This window comes from Dendrobates tinctorius, unplaced genomic scaffold, assembly GCF_039654945.1.
Source record: "Dendrobates tinctorius isolate UK_male_01 unplaced genomic scaffold, ASM3965494v1 ptg000065l, whole genome shotgun sequence".
NCBI lineage: Eukaryota > Metazoa > Chordata > Amphibia > Anura > Dendrobatidae > Dendrobates > Dendrobates tinctorius.
In genome coordinates, this window is record NW_027361733.1 from 20,468,162 (window position 1) to 20,495,447 (window position 27,286).

Below are 27,286 nucleotides of genomic sequence, written 5' to 3' on the forward strand. Positions count from 1 at the left end.
CGCGCATCCACCCGCTCTCTTCCTCTGGCGGTGGGCGTCACTGAGGGGCAGGGCTGGGGGACGTACTTCCTGGCGCTAAGATATTTCAGGCATCCTCCCTATGAGGAGGGCGCCTGGTGATCGTGTGGTACCCCTGCACCTTTCTGGCCGCTACAGTTCCACTGTAGTCCTCATTTCATGTGTATTCCTTGTCACTCGTCTGTTCCGCCTCTGTCTCTGTTCCATTGCCTTCCTCCTTGCCTGCCTCTGCCTCGCCTTGTCTGTGCGTTCCCCCCGTGTCTTCCCTGTCTGTCGTCTGTGTATGAGCCTCTCCACCTGTCTCCTTGCCTCCCTGAGTTCTCCGTCCTCTATCCGTCCGTTGGCATTCCATCCCTTGGGATTTCCTCATCAAACCCCCTTCGCTCTCCATACCTTTCCCTGCTGCCTCTATTGTTCCTCCTTCCCTGCCCGGGAACCCCTTCTCTAGTTCCTAGGTTCTGTCTGTCTTCCATAACCTTATTGTCCTTCAAGTTGTCCCTCTTGGTACTGGCTGTCGCGCTTCTGTCCCCTGTGGTTCTGTCCCAAACGATCCCTGTATAGGGATCGGGCTTCACCTGGCGTGCTCGGTCCAGGGGCTCCAGATCTGCAATCCAGAGGGTCCACTCTCGGATTAAGCCTGCTCCTAAACGTCACACCAATGTTTTCCTCTTAGTCTTTCTTGGGTGTTTTTAGCTGTGTGTTTTGAGTCATTATCCTGTTGCAAGACCCATGACCTGCGACTGAGACCAACCTTTCTGACACTGGGCAGCACATTTCTCTCTAGAATCCCTTGATAGTCTTGAGATTTCATTGTACCCTGCACAGATGCTAGACACCCTGTGCCAGATGCAGCAAAACAGCCCCTGAAAATAACAGGGTCTCCTCCATGTTTCACATTAGGAACATTGTTCTTTTCTTGATATGCTTCATTTTTCCATCTGTGAACATAGAGCTGATGTGACTTGCCAAAAAGTTCCATTTTTGTATCATCTGTCCATAGGACATTCTCCCAGAAGCTTTGTGGCTTTTCAACATGTAGTCTGGCAAATTCCAGTCTGGCTTTTTATGATTTTTTTTTTTCAACAATGGTGTCCTCCTTGGTTGTCTCCCATGAAGTCCACTTTGGCTCATACAACGACAGATGCTGCAATCTAACACTGATGTTCCTTGAGCTTGAAGTTCACCTTCAATCTGTTTAGAAGTTTTCTGGGGCTCTTTTGTTACCATTCGTATTATCAGTCTCTTTGATTTGTCAATAAAGCAAAAAAGCCAATTACTGTCTAAATTGACAAAAAGCAAATCTCACCAAGGAAAATATTTATATAAAGCAATAGGTGGAATTAAAACATAACTTTTAATATGTAAATTAAAAGAACTCATCAATATGTGTCACCCCAAATGTGATTAAAATATCAAGAGATGCTAATTTAGTGGTTGGTCCCTAAGGAAAGAGAAAACAAAAAACTACTTAAGTGCATCGTGCAGGATATAAAATGTTGCTTGTATGCCAGGCAACAAATAATTTAAAGGATACAGCATGAGTTAATATTCAGCACAGAATGCTGTAGCCAATTACACACATATATTCATACCTGGACCAAAATTTGTGGCCACTGTATTAACAATAAGTGAGATATGAATAATAAAGGAACAATCTCACGGACAGCATTGAGAGTAGGAGGATTCATGTCTCTCGAGTTATAGCACTATGGCACTTTGCAACAAGTTAGTCACATGAAGAGTTACTTGGATGAAATGCGTTGGGACACCCCTCTAAAGGAAAGTGCAGGGCATGTGCAATATAGGGTGAGCTGTGGACTGCCCTTGTCAGGGCGGGAGTTTGGGGATCAGTTAATGGTTAGTTTTTTTAGGGAAATTGGCAGGGTATTGTCTTCGCATCGCTACCTTTCTGTGGTTATACAGAGAATCCTTGGAAACTCCCGGCCTCCTGTTCAAATCGGTGAGTTTGTTCTTTTATTATTCATATCTCACTTATTGTTAATACAGTGGCCACAAATTTTGGTCCAGGTATGAATCTATGTGTGTAATTGGCTACAGCATTCTGTGCTGAATATTAACTAATGCTGTATCCTTTAAATTATTTGTTGCCTGGCATACAAGCAACATTTTATATCCTGCATGATGCACTTAAGTGGTTTTTTGTTTTCTCTTTCCTTAGGGACCAACCAATAAATTAGCATCTCTTGATATTTTAATCACATTTGGGGTGACACATATTGATGAGTTCTCTTTGATTTGTCATCAATTTTCCTCCTGCGTCCACGTCCAGGGAGGTTGGCTACAGTCCCATGGAGCTTACATTTCTGAATAATATGTGCAACTGTGAGCACAGGAACATCAAGCTGCTTGGAGATGTTCTTATAACTTTTACCTTCAACATGTTTGTCTATAATTTTCTTTCTAATCTCCTGAGACAGCTCTTTCCTTTGCTTCCTCTGGTCCATGTTGAGTGTGGTACACACCATGTCATTGTAAGGGGGAGAAGAGGAAGAAGAGCCCAAAGGAGGTTACCTTCCCTGCTCCGTGTCCGGAACCACCTAGCAGGGCAGCAGGGTTGCCGGGGGGAAGACATTCGGGCCTGGACCGAATGGACCATGTGACTGTAAGGGGCAGTGAGGGGAGAGAAGGGGCTGTGGACCGGAATCTGTGCAGGCAGAGGGCGCAAAAGAAGAGCGCTCCAGGCTCAGAGCAGAGTGCGCCAGAGACAGGGGAGAGCGCACCAAAGAGAAAGCAGGCTGCAGCACCGTGCTCCCAGAAAGAGAGAACTCCCCGTCAGAGGACTGGGACTGAAGTACGAGACATAGTGAAAGCTGTATGTGAGTACATTGACTCGGTAACCTCCGTGACCAGAGGAGCCTTCCCCCCTGACAGTGCAGAGACAGTGACCTGTGAGCGCAGTCTCAGTGACTGCAGTGGCAAGCCGGGGCCCCTGTGTGTGGCAAAGAGACTTCCCAGTGTGCTCAGCATCGCTCCTGCGGAGAGATTGTCAGTGTATCATACAGATACTTAGAGCAGGGGAGACTCAGGTTCCCTGCTTCCTGCTTTAACCCCTGAGGTCCCAGCTTCATCCAGAGGACAGACTCCAGAGACTGCAAGTGCCGCTGTTGACGGTGCCAGCGTGGGAGTAAGAGACCCTGATAAGTTACAAGAATTGCAGTTTAACCGTTTCAACTCTGCATAACTGTTTAATAGTTTTTCCCTAGCTTTTGTACTGTTTTACCATTTACACTGTCACTTTTAAACCCCACTGCTTCTCCCTGCGTGGAGAGTAAAGTCCCTGTAAATAAACCCTTTAACTCTTGGTCTGTCTCTGATCCATGGCGACACCCTCAGCACCTGCAGATTATTACATCACCAAAGAGCACAGTGAGCATCTGTAGCCCTCTATACAGGCCCACTCACTGATTCCAAGATTGTAGACACCTGTGATGCTAATTAGTGGGCACACTTTGATTTAACATGTCCCTTTTGTCACATCATTTCTGTCCAGGCCTATTTCATGAGTTTTATTTTTTTTTAAATTCTGTGGAAGCATGGTTGAAAAGCAATGTCTGACTTTCATTTCTTCATTTTCATAGATTTTTGATTTATTATTACTTTTGTCAGATTCAAGTTATTTCTGTCACCATTGTGGGTTTTTCTGTCATTAATCGAGGGGTACCAACAATTTTGACCACGTGTGTAACTTTGATAATATTACTGACTACCTTTGTGACAAAGGGAACATTGAAACTTCTGGATCATTACAACCTCTGCACCCTATGGTGGGAGAGGGGGATCATGCAGAAAACGGTCTGTTTTTTTTAAAGATAGCCTATCTAAAAAAAATACAAAGTTTCCACATTTCATAAATGCCTCATATTGACTTGGGGGCTGAACAAATGTTTTAGTCAGTTAATTGGTGCAAATATCTGGTGTATTGGATGATACATGTCACACTGTTGCAGGTGTTTATTTGCACTCAATTATGATATCTAGTGGAATCTATACCTATTAATTATCAGTTTTTCACCCAGCAGCTAAAGGACTGTTATGTGTTAGGTGAGTGGAAGGGGCCTATAACAAGTCAGTGCAGGACAGAGGCAGTATACTGTGCAGCAGTCAGTTTTACATTCTTTATGAATAAGGATGCTGCCTGAGAAACTTTTTTTTAGCAAAACTTTGACATACTCAAGATTCTTTTTCTGTATATAAGGATAGACATTATTAGAGAAATTTAACCTCATTTACCCCTGATTAACTATGAGGGGAGCAGCATATGTAACAGACCTATCTTCCAATCCTCTGATGAGCTCTTTGGAAGGTTGTGTTCTCATTTTTACCATAGTTGGTACGTGACATTTTCGTAAGGGAACAACTCTGGAAAATGTTAACCAGAACTTCCTCTATCGGAATAACATCTTATCTAACAGTTCTAAATTACTAAAGCAGGGGTCACGCGAGCGTTGATTCTCCCGTGCGAGAGAATTGTCTCGATTATGTAAATGACGCTCAGCTCAAACTGTCAGAGTTTCAGCCGAGTATCAGTTTACTGTGACCTGATTCTCTCAGATGAGAGAGCCACAGCACAGGTGAGAAGACGGAGAACTTAATTTTTCCATCTTCTCCATTGTCTGTGTCTGTGTAAATCAAACTGCACTTGGATGGCATCCAAGCTCTGTCCAATATTTTAGGACTTTTTCTGATCACAGTTTTCCTTTAAAGCCGGTAGACAAAATGGCACCACTGCTCACGTGTGACGATAGATTGGTGCCAAGATTGAACTTTACTAATGCTTAGCATGCAAGATTCTGCACGCCACCGCTATACCCGGCGCTTAGAAACAGAATATAGTTTGTCTGGCTCACATCTTCCTATTTTAACGTCACATGTGGCCACCATATTGCCTTATTGCCTTTTTTTTTTCCATCATATTTAATGCATTCCTTGAAATACTGTGTCTAAACAACAGGCTCAAGTGCTCAAGGCTGCAGCTGAATTACCGCAAGTTTCCTAAAAATACATAAATAGATTTAACTAATGTAATAAGGGACAATGGACACTTAAAGCGAGCTTCAAAGGGGCGGAAGACATCTTGACCCAATGTGGCTGTAAATCAATATGAAGGGATAATAGGGGGTAGATATCAATAAAAGAGTAATGAAGCATAAAAAAGAACATACAGCTCCGCGGATCCGGACACATGATGGAGCCAGAGAAAACGTATTTTGCCAGTGGGAGCATTATAAGATGTAGACATGGCCATTGTTATGGCTACGTTCACATGATGAGTATTTGGTTTTTTATGTTGCAGATTTTCTATTATGTAAATGATGTTTTATGCGTTTTTGAGGTGTATTTCTTGTCTCTTTTTGGTATGTCATGTTTTTTAAATGAAGCTGCTTTTTTCATAGTTCCTGGTATTTGGCTTTGCCAAAACTTCATTGATACATAAGAGAAACTTACAAGTTGCGGATTTACACAGGTCAGTTTATGCTGAGTAAAAAAGAACAGTGGTCCTGAGATTTCTATAAATGATTCTTTTGGCATGCAGTGTAATAAAATCCCAAATTTATAAAGTACAACATATATGCACTACTATATAGTGTAGTCAGCAATGAACGAGTCCTACAAAGCAGGCAGGAAAGCAGTGAGAAACTTTCTCCTTAGAAATGAACCAACCTGAGGAACAAAAATGAAGAACGCCGGAGGGAAACCAACCCTGATCATTACTGATCGCTATGTAAAATTATACACTAGATTGTGTTACAGCTAAAACTAAAACATTGTAACAAGGAAGAAACTGTCATAAGGCAAAAGTGATCTGCAGCAGTAATAAATCACATCCTCCAGATTCAACTAAAGCCAAAAATCTGCAAAATAAAAATTACTCAGGTCACATCGGAAGAATCTGCTTCTTATTCATCCAAATGTTACAACTAATGAGACATATTATACTACTTACTGTATATCCTTATACACAGGGAGCAGTATTATAGTATTTATAGTAGTATAGTATTATAGTAGTTATATAATAATAATAATAAATTTTATTTTTATAGCGCCGACATATTCCACAGCACTTTACATTTCAGAGGGGATTTGTACAGACAATAGACATTACAGCATAACAATAATCACATACAGTAGATTATAACAAATACCAAGAGGAGTGAGGGCCCTGCTCGCAAGCTTACAGTCTATGAGGAAAGAGGTAGACACGAAAGGTGGGTGGTAACAGTTACCCTGATTGTATGGACCAGTCATAATGTTAAGTGTGTAACAGTACAGACACAGAGGGCTAATGGAGGCATAAAGCATGTGGGAACATGATGCGGGGAACCTGGTTATGGTAAAACTTTTGGCTCTGCCACACAGGGATAGATTAGGTTAATGTGTTGGGGTGGTAGGCCAGTCTGAATAAATGCGTTTTCAGGACACGCTTAAAATTGTGGGGATTGGGGACTAATCGTATTGACCTGGGAAGTGCATTCCAAAGAATTGGTGCGGCACGTGTAAAGTCTTGGAGACGGGAGTGGGAGGTTCTGACTATTGAGGATGCTAATCTCAGGTCATCAGCAGAACGGAGGGCGCGGGTAGGGTGGTATACTGAAACAAGGGAGGAGATGTAGGGTGGTGCTGAGCCATGGAGGGCTTTGTGAGTGAGGGTAATAAGTTTATACTGAATTCTGGAGTGGATGGGTAGCCAGTGTAATGACTGGCACAAGGTAGAGGCATCAGTGTAACGATTGGTGAGGAATATGATCCTGGCTGCAGCATTCAAGATATGAATGCTTGTACATATGCTTGTTATATGCTTGTATATAGGAGCAGTATTATAGCAGTTATATACAGTACTTGTATATAGGAGCAGTATTATAGTAGTTATATTCTTGCACATAGGGGCAGTATTATAGTAGTTATATTCTTGTACATAGAGGCAGTATTATAGTAGTTATATTTTTTACATAGGAGCAGTATTATAGTAGTTATATTCTTGTACATAGGGGGCAGTATTACAGTAGTTATATTCTTGTACATAGGGGGCAGTATTATAGTAGTTATATTCTGGCACATAGGGGCAGCATTATAGTAGTTATAATCTTATACATAGGAGCAGTATTATAGTAGTTATATTCTTCTATAATGTACAACGTCTCTCTGTCGATGTCACTAACAGTGGTGGGGACACCATAGATTACGTCAGTGTACTTTAGGGTCCACAGTCTGGGGATTTTTAGATTACTTTAGGGTCCGCAGTCTGGGGATTTTTAGATTAGCTTCCTCCCAGATCTTCCTCCCTCCCGAGTAAACACATATAAAGCAGGGCTGTGGAGTCGGTAAGCCACAGTTGCGACTCCATCTCCGACTCCTGGATTTTATCAGGCTCCGACTCCGACTCCGGCTCCGACTCCTTCATAAATGGCCAATTCATAACAACAAATTTACTGTTGTAAAATATTAAACATCGTGCTTATTCAGTTTCTCACCATCATATAAGTAATCAGACCACTTAGAGCAAAAGCTGCATTTATTAGAATACAATTAGAATATAGCAAATAACTTTTATAAACTTTTCTAAACTGTAAGTAAATATGCAATAAACACTTTTATGCAGTTAATAAGAAAAAATCTATAAATTTGTCCTCAGAAAAAGTATTGCCTCTGTCAGATCCTCCTTCATGGATGCCCTCAAATCTGATCTAATTATTTTGAGAGCAGAGAACAACCTCTCTACACTAACTTGTGTTGGTGGCAAAGCAGTAACCACTCGGGCAACATCTCTGACAATGTCAGGATACAGAGGAATCGCTTGTTGCACTGTTATTTTTGATGAACGGTCAAATTTCTCAATTTCTTTTAGTGCACATGAAAAATTCTGCTGAATTGTACTGGCTGTGTTCCTTGATGGGGATGACTCTTCTTCTATGCGGGAACGCTTTGCACGGTCCTTGTGATCCAAATATTTTTCGAAATTAAATTCTTCATCAGTTGATGATGAGGGTGAAGATGTGGCAGGACGACCAAATTCTTCTTGTTCCTCCTGACTGTTCTGCAACCCTTTCATCCTTACTGCTATTTCAAACAGAGCTTCTTTTCCTTTACTTAGCTGTTGATCATCTAGAAGAATCCGATGCATTGGGTCTACATAAACAGCTGCCAAAAGAATGTTATTTTGTAATAGTAGCTCCTCTCTCCGTTTCATTGATGTAGCAATGCCACTTGCAATTAACCCTCCTCTTTGGGACAGGCGAAACATCAGGTTCTTCCACTCCTTTAAGAAAATACCTGGAGTTAAGTCCTCTGCTTGTAATTTTTTAGTCACTGTAAATGGGTGCTCTAGCAATTTTTCCAGCTCAGTCACCTGATTCCACTGACTTTCATTTAGCGTCATTTGAGGGTTAGCCATGTCTACAAGAAAGGTTTTCAGTTCAACCAAGCGCTGAATCATTAAGTAAGTACTGCCCCATCGTGTGGCTTGATCAATAATTGCCCCTTTTCCAGCACGTCTCTTCAAAATTGAGTCAACTTTAGGGGTTCTGGCAACAGTAGCCAATTTTCTCACCTTGCCAATCAGTGCAGCAGCATGTCCTTCTTGCAGACTGTCTCTTATAGCCAGCTGTAGCGTATGCACAGCACAGCGCATGTGATGAATGAAAGAACATATTGACACAGTTTCAACAAGATCATCTAAACTATCATGTTGCTGTTCATCTGAAGCAACTTCAGTTTGCTCCTCAGTTACAATACTGTGTTCCTCTATTTCAAACATTTCTGTGTCTGTGGACCCAGAATGTTCTTCTTCTAGCTGCTGGTCACCATCATTACTCTCATTCATTAGCTTAATAGTACTAATCATATTTGAAGCATTGTCAGTTACGACAGAAAGAACTTGCTCTTTTTTAAGTTCATAGTCTTGTAGAACCTTTTCCACCAAGACCTGGAGAAACTCACTGGTGTGATGAGCTTTGGTGTCTTTTACTGCCAATGTCTTGGTAACTATTTCATTTTTGTCACAAACAAATCGGACATTGATGGCAAAATAGTTCACTCTGTGACGTGTGCAGGCATCCATTTTAAGAAACAGAAAGCGTCCCTTGAGAGTTTTTTTAAGTTCTTACTTTTGTTTAAAAGCTTCTTCGATTACTAATTTTCTAATACTCTCTCTGTCCAGAGAAACACCAAGCTTGCGGGCCATTTCCCCATTCAGACACATAAAAGCTGGTCGTGAAAATAATGAAATAGGCACACTATCCTTTACAACAAGCTCTATGATCTGTTTTTTAAATGTATCTACTGTCATTGTCACAGTAACTTTGTCACTGACAAAATATCTTGCAACTGATGGCTGCAAAGTTCTCTGCTCCTTTGTTTGGCTGGAAGAGCTGGGCACTGGTTCATTGGTTTGGATGCAGTCTTTCTCATCCACTGCTTTCAGCACTTCTGGATGAAAGCGCTGTAAATGTCTCTTTAGATTAGAAGCTCTGGTAGGAGCATTTTTATCTTTGCCTGAATATGCACTCATCTTGGCTTCACAGCATTTGTTTTTGTCTGGATCATTTGACATACACGGATAAACATAATGTTTTCTATCTTGAGTGATGGTGAATTGTTCAAATACAGGTGATTTAATGTGATGCTTCTTTGACATTCTCAGGTTTTTAATTCTGCATTCACATTCCAAATGACAATTGTTTTTCCTAAAAACAATTGTACAAAATTATTGCCAGGTTGTACAACTGATATAGTGGTCAGTAATACTGTTATTATTCCTCATGTACTCACAGTTAACTGATGCAAAGTTTGTTGAAAGGATAATACTTCTTACAGTCTTCCTCTTCTGAGTAGCAGGCAGCTGTGAGATGCTTGGAAGACGCACACCTAGTATGATCTAGTCTAGAGGAGGAGCTTTACTACTAAGAATTTCACTTTCAGTTTCATACATTGTAAGTAGGGGGGTTGGGGCAGCATGAGGTTAACCAAGTATAAGATTAGATAAGGGCAGTGGAGAACAGTGACACACAAGAAGTAAGAAATGTCTCTATCTCCAGCAGAACTGCTTATCACTGTTGTTCATAGTTTGATAGAACATATATATTTGAGTAACATTTATAAAATTCATATGAAAGTTCAATTATGAAATATTAATACATTTTTTTTAAAGCTGGAGTTGGAGTCGGTACATTTCTACCGACTCCGACTCCGACTCCAACCAACCGATTCCGACTCCGACTCCACAGCCCTGATATAAAGTGCTCCATAGTCTCCTCCTGCTGACAACCAAGGGGACAATTCCGATCAGAGACACACAGATGTTTCAGGTTACCCCTGACAAAGAGCCGACTATGCAGTGAAAGCCATGTGATATCAAACAGTTTAGGAGGAAGCTGTTTCCCGTTTAGGAACCTAAGGCTTTCCTGCAGGGTGGTGGTGACACAATCTCTCACGGCCAGTGGAGAGTAGAAGAAAGTCCTACATACACGAGTATACAGGTCTCTTCTCGTACTGCTCTCAATGAAAGACTTGTCCAGTCTCCACCTCCTAACACACTTCAGACCATAGTCCAGATATTGGGGGAGGTGGTCACCCGTCCATCTCCTCCTCTTGAGACTACCGCCTCGCACCCAAGATTCTGCAAAAGGCAATATCCAGTACCTGATACTATTTACCCACAGGGAGCTACTGTTTGAGTCCATGTTCCCAAAATTCACCTTTAGAAACAAGGAGTCAAAGAAAACCCTTGGATTCAACATATCCAGCCCACCCTCTCTCCGCCGTAGGTACGTTATTCCCCTCTTTATTAGGTTCAACCTATTCCCCCACAAGAGCTGGAAGAACAGGCTGAAGAGCCTCGCTGAGAAAGATTCTGGCAAAGAAAAAATGACAGAGACATACAAGAAAGCAGGGACCAGGTAAGTCTTCAACATTTTGACCTTTTCTCTGTAGGTCAGCCTCCAGTTCTTCCATCGCTGAACCTCTTGCATTTCTGGTTTCCAATTTCTCCTCCCAATTTAGCGTAGCATTATCATCCCTCCCAAATTTATCCCCTAGGATCTTAATATGGGTGGAGGCTTTGGCAAACTGTGGCAGATCAAAGCTGGGATCAGTATCTAATGTCCACAGAACTTGACTCTTTACAAGGTTGACCCGGAGGCCTCGGAATAGCTTCTGATAGACGCAGCTAACATCTGCACCTCTCGAGGATTAGAGATCACCAACGTCACATCATCCACATAGGCAACAAAATTCAGAGGCAGGCAGTGGGGGGACCTGCACTCCCTGAAAATCGCACTCCTGCAGTGACCTCAGAAACGGGTCTAAGGCAAAAACATACAGGAGCGGACTCAGTGGGCAGCCCTGCCTCACCCCCACCCCAACTCCAAAAGTGTCACCCTGCCAACCATTAACCAGAGGAAAGCACACCGTCTCTCTGTACAACGTCTTCAGCCAATCCACAAATTGTCTTGGAATAGCGTACTTTGACAAAGTGGCCCACAGATAGTCATGATCAACCCTGTCAAAGACTTTAGCCTGGTCCAGACTAACAACATATCTCCCACACCGCAGAGCTTTACATCTCTCAAACATCTCCGTATCGAGATGATCCGCCCTTTTACTGTGCCAAACTGAAAGCCTGCCAACAGTGACGGGGACAAACAGACTAATCTAGAAAATAGGATCTTTGCTAGAATCTTCCTGTCCACATTCAAGAGGGAAATCGGCCTCCAGTTCTTGATGTTGCTAGGCTCTTTACCTTTAGACAGCAGAATTAACGAGGACACTCTCATGGATGGAGGCATCAGGTGATTTTCTAGACAATTTCTATACACATCCACAAGGATTGGAGCCAAGAGGTCTCTGAATTTCTTATAAAATTCTGCTGTTTTACCATCTGGACCTGGTGCCTTCTTCAGATATAATTTATCAATAGCCTCCTTAACTTCCTTCACCGTTAATTCTGCTGTCAAAGGAGAAAAGTCCAGATCATTAGTATCAGGCACTGCAGTTGCCTCCAAGAATTGAGCCATTTTATCTTTATCCAAAACTTTCCTCTGAAACAAGTCAGCATAGTAAGATCTCACCACCTCCAGGATACCCTCCCGTGAATCCTGCAATACACCCTGGGAGTCAATGAGACCTGTGAATATTTTCTGGCCACCCTCTCCCTGGACCCATAATCCCATACAAGAACCAGGGAGGTATACCTGCTATACTGATACTGCCTTATCTCAGATTTCAGCCGGTCGATACAGTGACTCCAATTCTTTGCGCAGCTTAAGGTACTGGCTGTACTTATTCCTCCCTTTATTGACTGACAGTCTCTTTAAGAGTGATCTGATATCCTCCTTGATGTCCTCCCACCAGTTGGTCATGTTGTCATAGATGCCAACCCTGTCTAGATGAAGCTGGATAAGGGAGTGAACACGACTCTGAACATAGGCATCATTCAGGAGACTGGAATTGAGCCTCCACAACCCTCTACCAATGTCCAGACGGTTAGAGGTCCCCAGAGAGAAACACTAGGCGATGTGATCAGAGTAAGGGACAACCTTCTCACTCAGGGCGCTGACAGCCTCAGTAGGACTCACAAAAGCAAAATCTATCCTACTGCTCCTGTTGGAACATGACTACATGAATTTTGGCAGTCGACCACCCTGTGTGAAAACTTCAGTCAGTCATGCCTGCATTATGACGTTATGTAGGACCTTACTGTCCCTGGTCACTGTCCTGCCTGAGGAGCTGTCACCTGATGTCAGTATGGGATTAAAGTCCCCCGCCATCACCACTGGAAGAGAAGTGAAGAGGTAAGGCTTGATATCATTAAACAGCTGGATCCTGTCATTCACCGTCTGTGGCCCATAGATGTTAATAAGCCGAAGTCGCCTACCATGGATAGAGACTTCCAGGACCAGACATCTTCCCATGACTACCTCCGTCATCCTATGCACAGTAACATCATTGGTGTTAAACAGGACAGCAACCCCGGTGTAAGACTCCCCAGCCAGTGACCCGAAAGAAGGACCGGACCACCATTCCCTCTCAGCCTCTCTCATAAGCCCCAGAGATGTCAGTCGCGTCTCCTGCAGAAAGATGACATCTGTGTCCAGATATATGAGATGTTCATATACCGCATGTCCCGTCCACCTCAGCTTAACGCTATTCACATTACTCGAGGTCACTGTCAATGAGAACCCCGCCATCACAACACAATATAGAAGGAGCAGAGTAATAGCCATCATCATGAGTCAGAGATGTTCTGTTCACCAACGGTGTCCATGTCAGACTCTACCTGAGGGTCTACAGATAAGGGCTTCCGCTTTGGTGGGGGATGGTCCTCTTTGTCCCTGTCACACTCAGCATCAACTTTCCTCAACTCTTTCTCATAATCGTCATCAATAGACTCAGATAAAACTCCATACTTTTGGACACAACCATCACTCCTGCAGAATTCTGAACCTTCCTTCTAGCACTCTCACCAGTGTCATATTCTGCCTCAGGTTTACGGGAGGATGTGTTCTTTTTCTTCCTTTAATTATTATTAATGCTCCAGTCATCAGATACAGACAGTGATGCTGAAGGGGGGGCTATCTGAGGATGCTGGACGACCTCCATGTTCCTCTCTGCACCCTGCTTCTCTGGTGCTGCCTGAATGGACTCCTGGTGGGCATCTGAGCTGGTCAGCATCACTCCTGACATTAAATCCTCCTCCCCCTGTGCCCCTACCACCACATCCTCATCCTCCTGAGCCTCTGCCCCTGCCATCACAAACTCATCAGGGAAGACTCTGCAGATGTTGTGCCAGGCGTCTGGACAGTCCCTGTGAGGGTGGCCCATCTTACCACAGAGCTTTCACCTGACATCCCGGCAGTCAGCAGCGACATGGCCGATTGCCCCACACAGACTGCACTTCACCACAGTACAGGCGTTAGCCAGATGACCTTTCCCAACACATTTGAAGCACTTTCTGGGTTGCCCGGGATAATAACATCTTCCCTTCTCCCTCCCAATGAAGAAGGAGTTGGGTAAGTGGGCAGTGATATTATCATATTGCTGCAGTTTCACCAAGACCCTCCACCCCATTGTCCAGATACCATCCTCATCTCTGACCTTCTTGAGTCCAGAGACGAGGTCACAGTGTCTCTGGAGCCACACCTCAATGTCCTGTGGAGGAACGGCCTCATTCCAGAAGGTGATATTTACTGTGACTGTGTCCGGCCTGGAGATAGGAACCAACACAAACTTATTCCAGCCCTCAGCATCTCTGAACTTGGGATAATTAGCCCAGAATCTATCCAGGTCAGACATGAGCTTGAAACAAGCCGCGGAGACACCATCACATGTTTCTCAACACAAGCAATGACCTACTCCACACTGATGAGGGGCAATACCCCGAAACAGCTGTCTGTGGATGGATACCATGTTTTGGCATAGGTGGTTTCCTTCAATGGAGACTGCCCTTCCCGTGGTTGTTCCCTCCCGGGGAAAGACCTGGCTGGTCATTGCTTGCGTTGAGAAACGTGATGGTGTCTCCGCAGTGTTGGATGTTGATCTCCATGAGTTCATTCATCCTCATTTTTCACAGACATGAGCTTGAAGCTGACCTCGTAGCCCTGCCTGTCCTGAAGATTAGACACCGCCAGTATCTCATTTACCACAAACCCCATCTGGCCGAATAGCATCTCTCTCACCACATACCTGCGTTGTGGCAGATCCTCCTTGGCACCTATGTATTTAAACCGCACCATATTAATGCGTTTGAATGTCTGGCCGGTATACCTGGCGCTGGAAGTGAAGGATGGGGCACCGCAGCTCCAGGCATTCCTGGGGGGCACCTGTCGGGTCACACTAGTCCGACTAACAGGGAGAGGGCCTGCAGCAGGGGGGGCTGTCACACCTTCTGGACTGGATGGCAAAGGGGGATAGTCACACATATCATTCACATTATCATGAAGATCAGGGGTCCTGGTCTCTACAGCACAGTCCTGCTTATAGAAGGCGAACTGCTCCCGGTTCCTGTAGGTCTCTGCCAGGGGCCCCATGCTCTCCAGCACAGATTCAGTGTCCTGCACAACACTTGCCAGCTGTACACCCAATGTGTTCAGTCTCAGGTCATATGCATCATTTCTGGCAGGATTAGTGATCTTTAGGCTATAGATGAAGTCTACCTCCATTTGCAGCGCTTTTTTTGCTGCTGTAACTCATCCAGTTTTCGGACAAGTCCCGGTATCTCATCCGCTAGCTGCAGCTCGCACGCGCTGGCTCCACAGGTTTAGTATTGACCACAGGTACAGGAGTTTTGAAGACAGTCTTATGCGGTTCCACCACAGATGGTCTTGTGGCCCCTTGGCTGGATGCAGGCTCCGCAGCAGGTTTATCGCTGCCACCAGTTTGCGACCGTGTGCGTCCTGACCACGCCATACTGCCATGTTGCTGTAAGTTCTCCTGGAATGTCTGTCTTTCCAAAGACATCCGTCTCTGCCTGGGAGAAGGAGAGGTGATCTGCACAGCTGGGGCTGATCTCACCTGTGCACCAGGCAGGAGCTGCTTACCGACTGGGGAGTTACATGACTTCACATTGTGCTGGATTCCATCACTCACTGACACTTTTCCTTCTTGCTTCTTTGCTGGACTTGGAGCAGGTTTTCCTCCCAAAACTTCACTCACAGCTTTTTCCTCCTTCACAGAACTGCTGCAGCTTTGGCTCGCTGCATTCACTGGTCTAACAGTGGCTTTGGGATTAACGTTCCCATTGGTAGAAGCCTGGGAGGCTTGTCCCAGTGTAGGCCGGGAAGCCTGGGCCTTGCCTGGGGAGCTTCCCCGCCCAGGGTGGCCCCTCCCCGGGCTTGCTCCAGACATGAGGAGATCCACAAAACACAACCTCACAGCTAGGGGGCAGTATTATAGTAGTTATATTCTTGTACATAGGAGCAGTATTATAGTAGTTATATTCTTGTACATAGGGGCAGTATTACAGTGGTTATATTCTTGTACATAGGGGGCAGTATTATAGTAGTTATATTCTTGTACATAGAGGCAGCATTATAGTAGTTATATTCTTGTACATAGGGGCAGTATTATAGTAGTTATATTCTTGTAAGTAGGGGCAGCATTATAGTAGTTATATTCTTGTACATAGGGGCAGCATTATAGTAGCTATATTCTTGTACATAGAAGCAGTATTATAGTAGTTGTATTCTTGTGCTTAGGGGCAGCATTACAGTAGTTATATTCTTGTACATAGGGGGCAGTATTATAGAAGCTATATTCTTACATAGGAGCAGTATTATAGTAGTTATATTCTTGTACATAGGGGCAGTATTACAGTAGTTATATTCTTGTACATAGGAGCAGTATTATAAAGCTCAAAGTGTGTATGTATGTGTGTATGTGTGTGTGTCTGTATGTGTGTATGTCCGGGATAGGCATCCGCACCGTCGCAGCTACAGCCACAAAATTTGGCACAGTCACACGTCTGGACCCCGAGAGCATCCTAAGCTATGTTGTGAGGTGACATTTTAACCCCGCACGTTCTAATTCACCGAACAATTTTGCCCCTATCTACATACTGAGGGAAAAAGTGTGTGCGTGTCAAGTCCCGCCCCTCATTGTGATGTCATAATGCCCCTATTTGCATACTGGGGAAGCAGTGTGTGCGTATCAAGCCCCGCCCCTCATTATGATGTCACAACGGTTGCCATGGCAACACTGATGTCATCATAGGTCGCAAGCCCCACCGCCGCTCATTATGATGTCATAATGGTTGACTATGGGATGGAGGATGTGTGATGGGTATATGGGCACTGGACTATGGGATGGAGGATATGTATGATGGGTATATGGGCACGGGACTATGGGATGGCAGATATGTATATGGGCACGGGACTATGTGATGGAGGATGTGTGATGGGTATATGGGCACTTGACTATGGGATGGAGGATATGTTTGACGGGTATATGGGCACGGGACTATGGGATGGTGGATATGTATATGGGCACGGGACTATGGGATGGAGGATGTGTGATGGGTATATGGGCATTGGACTATGGGATGGAGGATATGTATGACGGGTATATGGGCACGGGACTATGAGATGGCGGATATGTATGATGGGTATATGGGCATTGGACTATGGGATGGAGGATATGTATGACGGGTATATGGGCACGGGACTATGAGATGGCGGATATGTATGAAGGGTATATGGGCACGGGACTATGGGATGGGGATATGTATGATGGGTATATGGGCATTGGACTATGGGATGGAGGATATGTATGACGGGTATATGGGCACGGGACTATGAGATGGCGGATATGTATGAAGGGTATATGGGCACGGGACTATGGGATGGGGATATGTATGATGGGTATATGGGCATGGGACTATGGGATGGAGGATATGTATGATGGGTATATGGGCATTGGACTATGGGATGGAGGATATGTATGACGGGTATATGGGCACGGGACTATGAGATGGCGGATATGTATGAAGGGTATATGGGCACGGGACTATGGGATGGGGATATGTATGATGGGTATATGGGCATGGGACTATGAGATGAAGGATGTGTGATGGGTATATGGGCACTCGACTATGGGATGGCGAATATGTATGACGGGTATATGGGCATGGGACTATGGGATGGAGAATATGTATGATGGGTATATGGGCATGGGACTATGGGATGGAGAATATGTATGATGGGTATATGGGCATGGGACTATGGGATGGAGGATGTGTGATGGGTATATGGGCACTGGACTATGGGATGGAGGATATGTATGATGGGTATATGGGCACGGGCCTATGGGATGGCGGATATGTATGATGGGCATATGGGCACTTGACTATGGGATGGCGAATATGTATGATGGGTGTAGGGGCATGGGACTATGGGATGGAGGATGTGTGATGGGTATATGGGCATGGGACTATGGGATGGAGGATGTGTGATGGGTATATGGGCACGGGACTATGGGATGGAGGATAATTGTAATTTGCTACAACTAACCACAGTTAGTTACTATGCCCGGGCAGCGCCGGGCTCTTCAGCTAGTAGTACTTATATTCTTGTACATAGGAGCAGTTTTATAGAAGTTATATTTTTGCACAAAGGAGCAGTATTATAGTAGTTATATTCTTGTACATAGGGGCAGTATTATAGTAGTTATATTCTTGTACATAGGAAGCAGTATTATAGTAGTTATATTCCTGTACATAGGACCAGTATTATAGTAGTTATATTCTGGTACATAGGAAGCAGTATTATAGTAGTTATATTCTTGTACATAGGAGGCAATATTATAGTAGTTATATTCTTGTACATAGGAGCAGTATTATAGTAGTTATATTCTTGTACATAGGGGGCAGTTTTATAGTAATTATATTCTTGTACATAGGGGCAGTATTATAGTAGTTATATTCTTGTACATAGGAGCAGTATTATAGCAGTTATATTGTTGTACATAGGGGCAGTATTACAGTAATTATATTCTTGTACATAGGGACAGTATTATAGCAGTTATATTCTTGTACATAGGGGCAGTATTATAGTAGTTATATCCTTGTACATAGGGGTAGTATTATAGCAGTTATATTCTTGTACATAGGGGCAGTATTATAGTAGTTATATTCTTGTACATAGGAAGCAGTATTATAGTAGTTATATTCCTGTACATAGGACCAGTATTATAGTAGTTATATTCTGGTACATAGGAAGCAGTATTATAGTAGTTATATTCTTGTACATAGGAGGCAATATTATAGTAGTTATATTCTTGTACATAGGAGCAGTATTATAGTAGTTATATTCTTGTACATAGGGGCAGTATTATAGTAATTATATTCTTGTACATAGGGACAGTATTATAGCAGTTATATTCTTGTACATAGGGGGCAGTATTATAGTAGTTATATCCTTGTACATAGGGGTAGTATTATAGCAGTTATATTCTTGTACATAGGGGCAGTATTATAGTAGTTATATTCTTGTACATAGGAAGCAGTATTAAAGTAGTTATATTGTTGTACATAGGGGCAGTATTATAGCAGTTATATTCTTGTACATAGGGCCAGTATTATAGTAGTTATATTCTTGTACATAGGGGGCAGTATTATAGTAGTTATATTCTTGTACATAGGAGCAGTATTATAGTAGTTATATTCTTGTACATAGGAGCAGTATTATAGTAATTATATTCGTGTATATAGCAGCAATTATATTCTTCAGCACTGCAGTCTGTGATGGATAGATAAATAGATAGATAGATAATTCCAAAAAGTTACTGCGAGAATTCCGGAATTCCATTCGCGGGAAAATCACATTTTAAATTCCCACGATTTTTCCACGGAAAAACTAGCGATTTGCAAGCGTTATTAGCTTGCAGAATGCTAGCATTTTCCAAGCGATCTGTAGCATCGCTTGGAGAACTGATTGACAGGTTGGTCACACTCGTCAAACACAGTGTTTGACGAGTGTGACCAACTTTTTACTATTGAGGTTGCCTATGCAGCATCAGTAGTAAAAAATATCTAATGTTAAAAATAATAAAAAAATAAAAAATCGGGTTATATTCACCTTCCGACGTCCCGCGCAGCGACCCCCGGCCTCCGCGATGCTCCGACAGGTCCCGTTCCCAGTGATGCATTGCGGCAATGACCTTTGATGATGTTGCAGTCTCACGAGACCGCTACAGCATCGCGAGACGCGACGTCATCCAAGGTCATCACAGTGCATTACTGGGAACGGGAGCTGCCGCGTGTATCGCTGAAGCCTGGGGACGCTGCGCGGGATGCCGGAAGGTGAATATAACCCAATTTTTTTATTTTAATTCTATTTTTTACAGGGATATGGTACCCAGAGCCCGGAGGACAGTCTCCTCTCCTCCGGACCGTGGGTACCATCCGCAAATGTTCTGCTTACTTTTCGCATGGTGGTGTGGTGTAATGACCACTGTGTCCGCTAGGGGGCGCTGTGTGGATGTCCCAAGAGAGAGGATGAGTGGCAGAATATGGAAGGACCGTTATGTATCTCACGGTGGGTGGCCTTGAGATGGAGACTGATGCGTGTGTTGAGCAGCAGTGATACTGCTGCGGTGCTGTGTCATTGTGTCAGGAAGAAGTCTCCAGGTAACTAGGGAGATGGGCAGACCTAGTTACCTACAAACCCACCCAGGGGGTGTGTTTAGTACACTATAGTAAAAGATTGGGTGAAGGTCCTGTGATGAGGTCATAGCCATGTGACCCGGTGGGCGTGGCTGCGGACCATATATGGTAGCCAGGGTAGGTCACATGGGTTGAATGCAGTGACCTGGTTGGTCCAGAGCAGAAGGTCCCGCGAGGAGAGTTGTCTCCTGGCTCACAGCATGTGAGGTGGCTGTGAGTAATGGCGATGTGTGCCTGAGAGTTCCCTGGAGGGAACGAACGTGTGCGGGATGGTGAAGCCGCATGAGGAACCCTGACGGGTGAGATTACGTTGAGGCTGAACAGCCTGCACCATGGACATGTGCTTAACCTGTGTGAGTACAGGATAACTATATAGCAGGGGTATCTCAAACCAATGTCAGATATTTAGAGGTAGCAAATTGGTATATCATAAACTATAAAACATAACCTTTAATGATTCCTTAAAAACCATGCATCAAATCTAGACAAACATGTGCCAAAGTGCAATTGTGTAGTGCTCTAAAAAACAAACCGTTATGTACTTTATGAGGTACCATATGGCCCTAGACATTATCGTATTTCTTGTCCAAATATTTACCTGGACTCTCCGACCATATGGGCCTTATACATATATATTCATATGCCAAAGGGCCTTTATGTCATCAGAATTATTACTTGTTAGACATATACTCAGCCCGTATACAAATAACATAGCGTGTGTACAGCACCGGTCAAATGCATAAGCATAAAATCACCTCATCAGCAATTTATATCTATTTATGATACCACTGTAGAAACTGAAACCGCTGTACTTATCTTTGGACGCTTCTATAAATAACGGATGATCAGGTAAGGTCCATCTGAAAACCCCAGAATCATGACCCGATCTCCAGAATTGTCACCCAACGCGTTTCATCAATGTCTGACTCATCAGGGGTATTGTGACATCTTTTTCTGGCGCATAGCTCGCCCATTGTGAGATAGCTGCCTTTTATAAATCGCGGCATACCGCGGCTTATTGCCGTTTCCGGTTGCCCCGTTCAGTACTTCCGGTTTGCGCATGACGCCGGCATCTGCTCAGGAAACTTGCCCCACTTCCTGGGTTTTCCTAAACAGGCGCCGCGCGTCATGTTGGGACAGGAACCGACCCTACCCTGCCCCACTTCCTGGGCGTAACCGGGCCTGTCGGTCTGCATATCAAAATATTGCGTGATTGGTCTAAGCAGTCACCTGACCATCACGTACCATGGGGCAGGAAGTGGGGCAAGTTTCCTGAGCAGATGCCGGCGTCATGCGCAAACCGGAAGTACTGAACGGGGCAACCGGAAACGGCAATAAGCCGCGGTATGCCGCGATTTATAAAAGGCAGCTATCTCACAATGGGCGAGCTATGCGCCAGAAAAAGATGTCACAATACCCCTGATGAGTCAGACATTGATGAAACGCGTTGGGTGACAATTCTGGAGATCGGGTCATGATTCTGGGGTTTTCAGATGGACCTTACCTGATCATCCGTTATTTATAGAAGCGTCCAAAGATAAGTACAGCGGTTTCAGTTTCTACAGTGGTATCATAAATAGATATAAATTGCTGATGAGGTGATTTTATGCTTATGCATTTGACCGGTGCTGTACACACGCTATGTTATTTGTATACGGGCTGAGTATATGTCTAACAAGTAATAATTCTGATGACATAAAGGCCCTTTGGCATATGAATATATATGTATAAGGCCCATATGGTCGGAGAGTCCAGGTAAATATTTGGACAAGAAATACGATAATGTCTAGGGCCATATGGTACCTCATAAAGTACATAACGGTTTGTTTTTTAGAGCACTACACAATTGCACTTTGGCACATGTTTGTCTAGATTTGATGCATGGTTTTTAAGGAATCATTAAAGGTTATGTTTTATAGTTTATGATATACCAATTTGCTACCTCTAAATATCTGACATTGGTTTGAGATACCCCTGCTATATATTTGTAATAGTTGGACATGGCAGGATTTCTTGTTACAGGAATAGACACCAATCAGTGGATCAATGAAGCGAAAGATGTATTTTCAGATGGTACCTTTACACAGAAAAAGTACATACCCTCTTTCAGTGCTGCTTTTAAAGAGTTGACCAAGGTTTATAAAGAACAGGTCACTTCGTGGTGGGAGGTACAGAGCTTGGAAAGTTATATAAAAGCAGGAATAGTTCCCCGCCATCTTAGAATATCAATTAACTTTGGTTATAGATATAAGAATACAACACTATTGGCCAAATTAGAGAAAGAAGCAACTGATAGCTCATTGAAACTTATGAAAATACTCCTTGAGGAGGAGAAGTGTATGTTAAATAACATTAATGAACGTCTGAGAGAGCAGATAGAGGTTACGAAGAAATTTTCTGCAGAGGCTGAGTTTACGGTGAAAGAATCTAGTCTACAAAACATTATAGAAAAATTTCAATATCATCTGAAAGAAAGAAAGCATAAATATTTTATCCGGGATTTACAAGAATTCAGGGATAATAAAGCATATTCAGTGTATTACGGAAAAACCAACAGATCGCAGGAGACAGATATATCATCTTCAGAGGCTGAGTTTTCTGATTCAGAAACGAGGTATAAACCTGGAAGAGGGAGAGTAAGGGGAAGGGGGAGTCTACGTGCGGGGAGAGGATCTGGTCGAGGTTCCCCACAGAGGGATCATTTTTTAGACACAAGCTACCCATTAAGAAACAGGTTCAACGGCAGGAACCCCGTATAGACAATCATATAATTAACCTTTCCTCGAAATCCCTAAGTAAAGAACAGATGGCGGTTCTCAGTAAGGGGATGTCTTTTGTCCCAACATCAGATCTTGAATGTTTTGAAACGATTAAGGATTTACAGCTCTTCATTCGTAAACTTAAGTGGAAAAAACATTTCATTAATATGGATAAAAAAAGCTGCACTGAATTGGGTATAGAGGGAGACCTACTTAATGATGTGAGATTTTTGTTCAATTTGGGGGATATGAATCCCAACGATTTGGTTGAGGGACCATTCACACAATTAAAAAATAAGAGCAAACAAATGCCACCTATTAGCAACGATATAGGGGCCCTTGACATATTTGCCAACCTGGTATCTAGAGATATCAAGGAATTGGATAATGGGAAAAAAAGACGATTCCATAACCTTACCAAGTCTGAGATGGATGGGCTTCTGGAGCTAGAGAGAGACGATACTATAATAGTGAAGCCCGCAGATAAAGGGGGAAATATAGTATTGATGGATGTAGCACAATATAAAACTATGTGCTACTCACTGTTAGATAGATCTATGGGATATGAAAGAATGGAACATAACCCCACTAACACTTTCTTGAATGATCTTAAGAAGTTGGTGAATGGGGCCCTCCAAGCAAAACTCATTGATAAAAATGAGAAAGAATTTTTGATTCCACAACATCCGACTGTGGCAACATTCTATGCTCTGCCTAAGATTCATAAAGGCCTTTCGCCCTTGAAAGGCCGACCGATTATATCGGGTATAGGAAGTCTAACCCAAAATCTGGGTATATATGTAGACAAAATTCTAAGACCATTTGTTACATCACTTAGTTCCTATACAAGGGATACCACCGACCTTTTATTGAAACTCGACCACATCGAATTGGACACCGATATGATATTGGGTTCAATAGATGTAGAAGCCTTGTACTCATCCATTCCCCATGATAAAGGTCTGATGACTGCGGACTATTTCCTAAAGACAAGGGGCGTCCAATGTAAGAGACATAACCTGTTTGTTATGCAAGCCTTGGAATTCTGTCTCACAAAAAATTTTTTTCTTTTTGATGGCAGGTTCTTCCATCAGCTCAGGGGCACTGCGATGGGCAATCCCTGTGCGCCATCGTACGCTAATTTGCTCCTGGGCTGGTGGGAGGAAAATGTCGTTTTTGGTGAGCAGGTTGATGTGGCGGAGGACAAAATAGTGCTATGGCTCCGCTACATCGACGATGTATTTGTTATTTGGAGAGGTGATGAGAACAGTTTCAGAACCTTTGTGAAAGATCTTAATATAAATGATATTGGTCTTAGCTTCACATGTGAGGTTAGTGTGAATAGACTACCCTTCCTGGACATAGTCATTAAGAGGGGAGAAAATGGCCGTATAGTTACAGAAACATACAGGAAACCTACCTCTACGAACTCCCTTCTAAGATGGGAATCCAGCCATCCAGTCCCCCTGAAAAAAGGTATTCCTAAAGGCCAGTACCTACGCATGAAAAGGAACTGTACTGATCAGAGAGACTTTAAGAGACAAGCAGATGACCTTAGATCTCGTTTTCATGAACGAGGATACCCAGATGACATTCTTAAAGGGGCTTATAAATCTACGGTAGAGAAGGAAAGAAAAGAACTACTTATACCCAAACAGCAAACCAATGAAGACAATATCATAAGGTTCATCACCACTTTTTCCAATGGGGCAAATGAGCTGAGAGCCATTATGAACCGACATTGGCCAATTCTATGTATGGACAAAGATCTTGGAGGCTTGATCTCGGATAATCCACAAATTACATTTAGGAGGGGCCGCTCCTTGAGGGATAGGTTGGTCCGCAGTCATTATACCCAGAGAACCTCATACAGCCCAACATGGTTAGGTACACAGCCGAAAGGCTGTTACAGATGTGGTAGCTGTAAATATTGTACCTCTATTCACCAAAGTAAAGAATTTCAGAGCAATGTCACAGGAAAGATCTATCGTATTGGTCAATTCATTAATTGCAGATCAATAGGAGTGGTATATAAAATCACCTGTAGTTGTGGCCTTGAATACATCGGCAAGACCAAGAGGGAGTTGAGGGTGAGGGTAGGTGAACACCATAGAGATATAATTCTTAAACGTGATACACCGGTAGCCACTCATGTCAATCAAAGACATAAGGGTGATGTGAAGGCGGTCAGTTTCATGGGCATAGAAAAGGTCCCCCAAAATCCAAGAGGAGGTGATTGGGATAAACGTATACTCCAAAGAGAAGCATATTGGATTTTCTCATTACAATCTGTATATCCCAAAGGACTTAATGAGACACTATCCTTTTCTTCCTTCTTGTAGGGAGTTTTAATAGGGCTTTTTAGCTCAGGGAGAGCCGACGAGGAGTGGGGGCGCCATTGCGCAGGAATTTAGGGTGCCAACCTCCGCGTGAGGTAGGGAACAGTCAGTTAGGGACATTTAGGGTCAGATCTAGTGGGCACCCTTTCTATAATTCCTACAGATACATGGAGGTTGGTGGTATCCCCTATTATGCATGCAACAAAATAATTGAACAAATTCCACATTATACATAATTTGCAGATGGTACCCTGATTATTTTTCTTTTTCTTTTTTCTGTTTCTTTCCCTACGATGGGGTGTAAAGAATTTGTTTTTATTTACAAGATAATCCTTGACAATGTCCATAATATGGGTGTTGGCGTTTTGTACTGATTCATAACGCCTATGCAATCATAAAATGACTTAATAATTCAGATCCCGTATAAATAATGATAGGGGGACGCAATCAACATTTTGTGATTGAGTAAATGAAGCCGCACTATGAGATTGATGTAGTAAAACAAAGTGAGCGGCTCCTAATGGTACGTGATGGTCAGGTGACTGCTTAGACCAATCACGCAATATTTTGATATGCAGACCGACAGGCCCGGTTACGCCCAGGAAGTGGGGCAGGGTAGGGTCGGTTCCTGTCCCAACATGACGCGCGGCGCCTGTTTAGGAAAACCCAGGAAGTGGGGCAAGTTTCCTGAGCAGATGCCGGCGTCATGCGCAAACCGGAAGTACTGAACGGGGCAACCGGAAACGGCAATAAGCCGCGGTATGCCGCGATTTATAAAAGGCAGCTATCTCACAATGGGCGAGCTATGCGCCAGAAAAAGATGTCACAATACCCCTGATGAGTCAGACATTGATGAAACGCGTTGGGTGACAATTCTGGAGATCGGGTCATGATTCTGGGGTTTTCAGATGGACCTTACCTGATCATCCGTTATTTATAGAAGCGTCCAAAGATAAGTACAGCGGTTTCAGTTTCTACAGTGGTATCATAAATAGATATAAATTGCTGATGAGGTGATTTTATGCTTATGCATTTGACCGGTGCTGTACACACGCTATGTTATTTGTATACGGGCTGAGTATATGTCTAACAAGTAATAATTCTGATGACATAAAGGCCCTTTGGCATATGAATATATATGTATAAGGCCCATATGGTCGGAGAGTCCAGGTAAATATTTGGACAAGAAATACGATAATGTCTAGGGCCATATGGTACCTCATAAAGTACATAACGGTTTGTTTTTTAGAGCACTACACAATTGCACTTTGGCACATGTTTGTCTAGATTTGATGCATGGTTTTTAAGGAATCATTAAAGGTTATGTTTTATAGTTTATGATATACCAATTTGCTACCTCGTGAGTACAGGATAACCAGAGTGAAGCTCTGTAATGGACGCTAAGTTGTTGTATATTGCTGCTGTGGGTTTATGATGGAGGAATAAACCACATGGACTATGTGATGGCTTTATGAAAACCCGGTGCCGGATGTGTTTTATTCACTGCCAAGCGAGTGATCCCCTGCTGGAATGACAGCACTACCTCACAGTGGGCACAGCCACATGCGGAAAGTAAGCAGAACAGAGCATTCCTATGTGGGCGGAATTGCCGCGATTTCGCAAATTAATGAGCATGCTGCGGATTTTTCCGCGATGCGATTCTGCCGCGGGAAAATCTGTAGCATTATTACAGCATTGCGGATTCCCATAGGAATGCATGGGATGCTGTTTTTTTGCGGTTTCGCGGCAAAATCGCGCTGTAAAAAACGCAGAAAAAACCTGAACGTGTCAATTCTTTCTGTGGATTCCGCTGCGGTTTGCCATCTCCTCCATTGTGGAGATGAAAAACCGCAGGGCAAAACCACAGGTTAATCCGCAGATAAAACCGCAGGTCTTTTGACCTGCAGATTTACCTGCGGATTTTACAAAATCCGCGTGGCCAAATCCGCAGAGCATTCCGCAGCGTGCGCACATACCCTTAGGATTGCTACTTCCAATAG

The 27,286-nt window shown here is 43.4% G+C and overlaps 1 long non-coding RNA gene across 1 annotated transcript in view; it reads left to right on the forward strand.

Annotated features, from left to right (window-relative positions):
• Positions 1-2,648: 2,648 nt before the first annotated feature.
• Positions 2,649-27,286, forward strand: part of LOC141094938 (uncharacterized) — a 41,582-nt gene continuing 16,944 nt past the window's right edge. The window contains exon 1 of the long non-coding RNA XR_012233211.1: positions 2,649-2,855. This is a non-coding gene — a long non-coding RNA (uncharacterized lncRNA). The remainder of the gene's footprint in view (positions 2,856-27,286) is intronic.